Below are 4,772 nucleotides of genomic sequence, written 5' to 3' on the forward strand. Positions count from 1 at the left end.
CACTTCCAGGTGTCATTGTAATATATCCCCCCACTTCCAGGTGTCATTGTAATATATCCCCACACTTCCAGGTGTCATTGTAATATATCCCCCCACTTCCAGGTGTCATTGTAATATCTCCCCCTAAACCTTTATAGCAGTTGGAGAGTTTGGCCACCCTTAGGGTTAATCTTTTGTTCTGCACCTAGAGTCCCAGTCTTGCAGGTGGCACTATAACCGAGTGGTTTTGATCTAATGATCAGTGCTGTGTTTATTAATGAGCAAAAGAGATCATTTCATACTACACCATTGAACTAACGGGGAACAATCAGGATGCAGCATTTTTTAAAATTTTCCATTGACCAACATTTTCTATTTATATCTCCCGAAGAGAGACCCCCCAAGTGGGAGGAGGCAGGGTAGCCCATAGAGGCCACAGAACCTCCCCTCCGACATCAGGACAAAAGGCTGAGAAGCGATATCACCTGATTATGATCCTAAAAATGTTACTCAAAAAACGTTAAAAAAATTCTGATGCCTTAAGGGCCCAGTCACACTAGTTGCAGTGCATTCCTGCCCGATTCCAGCCAGAACGCACTGCCTCACATTACGGTCGGGTCCCTTTTTTGCGGTGCGATCAAAATGCTGCAAGTACTATTTTGATCGCACCGCACAAGACCCGGACCGCAGGCACAATGTGCCTTGCGATCCCGTGCGGTGGATCGCATTGCGGCCGGGGGGCGTAGCTACGGCGCCATTCACTTGAATGGCCCACCACGCTTCTCTTGCCCGGCAAAAAGTGAGCCGACCGTAATGCGAGGCAGTGCGTTCTGGCCGGAACGCACTGCAACTAGTGTGACTGGGCCCTTACAGGCAGATGTTACAAGTCTGCCAATGTAAAAATTCTACAGATCTAATGGAAAATGTAAAACCGCGGGAGCCACTAGGCTTGAACTGTAAAAAGAAGAATAAAGCGGATGATTCCCTTTCATAGCTGCAGGTACCAAGTCGACGAGCATCTCATTTGGTTTGCAAATGAGCCTGTAGAAGACCTCTGCAACTTGCGATTGGCTGCCGGGGCCGCTGATGATGCTGAGTTTGCCTTTGACTCCCTACTTGGTGATGGATTGCTGTTATCACAGTTCACAACACTTTATTCCTCCGATCCTCTGCAGGCTCTCACAGATAATAGGCATAATGTCCGTAATCTACTTCCAGAAAGACGGGGGGAAAAGTACATGACTTGCAGCTTATGAGGAGCAATAATGTTCTCAAGGTCTTCCATATAAGTGGCCGGCAAATGGCTGAAATAAAAGTATGATTGTGACATTCTAATAATAAATGCATATGTGATCATCTCTCTCCCTTTGTGATTAATTTGTACTCATGAAGCACATAATGTTCACTATCTTTTGTATACACATACACTTCTGCACATTCCAGCCAAAAGCTTGTGCTCTCACGACCATCGCATCTATTATATGGCAAAAAGAATGTGGACCCCCCCCCCTCCAAATGACTGAGTTCAGGTGTCTCCACTGAAGGGTACTGCTGAGATTCATACATTGTAGACCATTGAGCTCTTCCAGCCTTGTGGTCACAGTTTAGTGAAGACCCTTTCCTGTTCCACCATGACCACCCCCTGTGTACAAAACCAGCTGCATAAAGACATGGTGTGACCAGTTTGGTGAAGGTCCTTTTCTGTTCCACCATGACCGTCCCCTGTATATAAAGCCAACTCCATAAAAGACATGGTGTGACCAGTTTGGGTTCCTAAGGTATTCTAAACTGAGGCCTCATTCACAGCACATACAGATCATGTCCAGACCAAATTGTTTCCGGACCCAAAATGCACCCTAATGTATCCCTATGCTATTTCTGGCCACTGTTCACACCAGCGCAGCCTGTTCCAGACCAGACAAAATGGGACATGTAGTATTTTTCTGGTCTGGTCTAGAACGGACTGCGTGCAGGTTCACACCATTTTCCGGACCAGATCTGGTCCGGAAAATGGTGTGAACCTGCCCTGATGGTAAATGTCTGCATGAGAAAATGAGCACTTCTGACACCAAAAAATGCACTCCCTATTGCTCTCTATTTAACTCACACATAGCCAGATAAGGCTAAGACCTGTCGCATCTCTTTCAGTGGGACTTTTTTTTTTTTAGACAGACATTGGTGGCTTTAGACTTATAACATGACAAGTATCCAATATTCCTTACCTTAAACTTTCTACCACCAAAGCATAGTGGATGATGGATATGAGTGGTGTGTTATAACAATGCATTATAAAGCCAAGAACGAGGAGACAAGTGGGGTTATATTTTAAAGAGACCCTGCCACTGCAGGAAAGGGGGACAAACTGCTACAGGTATGAAGTACAGGCACCAGAGGTGCAAACAGCTGAAGCGGCCTCCCAACCTTCCTTCATCATGGTTCTTTCCTCCGACCTCTCCATCACTGCTGAGTCCTGTAGCAGCATAGGAGGTTGGAGGAAGAAACCACAGGGCGTGGAGTAGGACACGGGTATCCTAAACCCCGGAAGCGTTGAATTTTTAAACATGCTTATGGAATCAGCAGCATTGAACTGGAGGGAAGATAGGAAACAAGGGCCACAAGAAAGGTGAATACACTACTTTTATTGCAGGGAACTGGCAGTTTCATTCGGTTACAGGGTTACTGGCAAAAAACAAAAATAACCTAAAAAAACTTAAAATTGGTCCTAGTGGTCAGCACACATGTCTAGCAGTTCAGGAAATCTCCAAGAGCAATAAAGAGTGACTGCTGATCATTTAAGTGATACTTCATCCCCAAATGTTTTTTTACATTTGGATAGAGTGAAGGGTTAAATCCTTTCTCAGGTTTTATTGCTGTCTGCAACCTCAATAGAAAAAGATTCCTCCTCATTTCCCGTTCCAAGAGACTACCAGATTCCTGTGAGCTGAACTTCCTGCTTCTCCTCTCCAGGGAGCATTATCTATATACTGTATACCTTTAAAGAACTCACTAGGGGCCAGTGGTGGTGTTAGTGCTTCCCAAGAGGGTTTCTCTGTGCGAATACATGGAGGATCCACACTAGAGCAGCAAATTATGCCAGCCAAGTGTTATCAATACCAGAAACTGAACATAGCAAGCCAGGCAGTCAGAGATATAATGTTATAATGTGGCAAAATGTGGACACCTGTCTATCACAACTACTACAATAGGCAAAAGTATGAGGATCCCTCCTCCAAATGATACATTCAGGAGTTTCCAGTAAAGGGTTCTATTGAATCTACAGCATACAAAGACATTTTATACAACTGTACGCTTCCAACCTTGTGGTAACAGTTTGGCGAGGGCCCTTTTCTGTTCCCTGTGTACAAAGCCAGCTCCATAAAAGGTATGTTTGACCAGTTTGGTGTGCAAGAACTCAAGCGACTGGAACAAAGCCCTGACCTCAACCCTACTGAACACCTTTGGGGTGAATTGGTATGCCAACTGCAAATCAGGTCTAACATCAGTACCTGACCTCACAAATGCTCTTTTGAAATTCACACCGACACCCGCCAACGTCTTGTGGACAACCTTTCCAGAAGGGCAGAGGAATGATTTGAGAATAGGATGTCCAACAAACTCATATAGGTGTGATGGTCAGGTGGCCACAAACTCAGGGTGTACTAATTTTGCACAGATAAAAGGGCTACAAATACCTACGAATCTCACAAGCCTTAGGTCAAATGTGTTAGTCTGGTAGTCTTTGGCCCTCGTGTAGCACTTTCAAAGTAAACCTGTCAGGAGAAATATGAAGGCCACCATATTTTACTGCCTTGTCAAACGTTGCCTGGCTATGACACTTCTGGCTTCAGGATTTACTAAGGGAACAAGTATTCATATCAGTGAGGTTAGGAGTCCTTCCTTGCATACCAATTCCAGGTCTGGAACCAGTCGATGATGGCCAGGCAAGTAGATGTTTTAGGACATGTCAGCAATGGCAGCTTTCTCTCAGTACAGGTTTCCATTAACCTGGTCACATATATGAGATATCATCTTCTTTTGAAGGCTACTCATGTTCCTGGGTTCCCTGCTTCACCCACATGTTGCAGGAATTACCAATGGGGTTATGACTCCGTTAGTTACTTTGATTATGAAGGAGGCATCAGGAAGAAGAAAAAAACACATTGTAGGGGGTAAGAGCATATTCAGAAACAGCTCAGTTACACCCCCAACAGTTGTAAGAAGCCAGTGGGTGATTTACCAAAGGGAAACCCCCCCCCTGTAACAGATATCAGTTTTGGGTGAAATGACCCATTAAACACTAGTGGACAGCCGCGACTAACACGGTCAATAAAGCCCATATTTCGCCAGTCACAGCGGCAAAGGCTGTAAGTCTTGCCGCCGTGCAACCTTTGCCAGGCGCTCCTTACCGCTGATGTCTGATGACAAGAAAGCCAGTCCTTAATTCTGGGAGGCAGGAGGATCCTCGTTCCAGTCCACCTCTACACATCAGCTTTACCATCAATGAGCCAATTATCTGCACCCCAGACATAATTAAGTCACTTCCCCTTCTGTGGCTTTATAAGTGATATTGACAAAGTAAGATGTACACAGCCTCTGTGCAGTGTGCGTGCATTGAGCAGTGTCATCACATGAAAGGACCGCACATCGGGGGGGATAGCAAGACACAGGCTCTGCAGTCAGTAGTTGATGATTATCTTGGAAGGAGCTGGGAGGGGGAAGAAGACCTCCATTTTCCATCTGAATAGGGCACAGCTTGTAAAGCCCCCCTCCGCCTGCTGGCAGATGGGACTGGG

The 4,772-nt window shown here is 45.5% G+C and overlaps 1 protein-coding gene across 1 annotated transcript in view; it reads right to left on the bottom strand.

Moving 5' to 3' along the window:
• Positions 1-4,772, bottom strand: part of CEP89 (centrosomal protein 89) — a 62,166-nt gene that overhangs the window by 2,320 nt on the left and 55,074 nt on the right. The gene's annotated exons all lie outside the window — the stretch shown is intronic.

The sequence above is a fragment of the Nanorana parkeri genome, unplaced genomic scaffold (genome assembly GCF_000935625.1).
Source record: "Nanorana parkeri isolate BGI_ZX_2015 unplaced genomic scaffold, ASM93562v1 scaffold1590, whole genome shotgun sequence".
Taxonomy (NCBI): Eukaryota; Metazoa; Chordata; class Amphibia; order Anura; family Dicroglossidae; genus Nanorana; species Nanorana parkeri.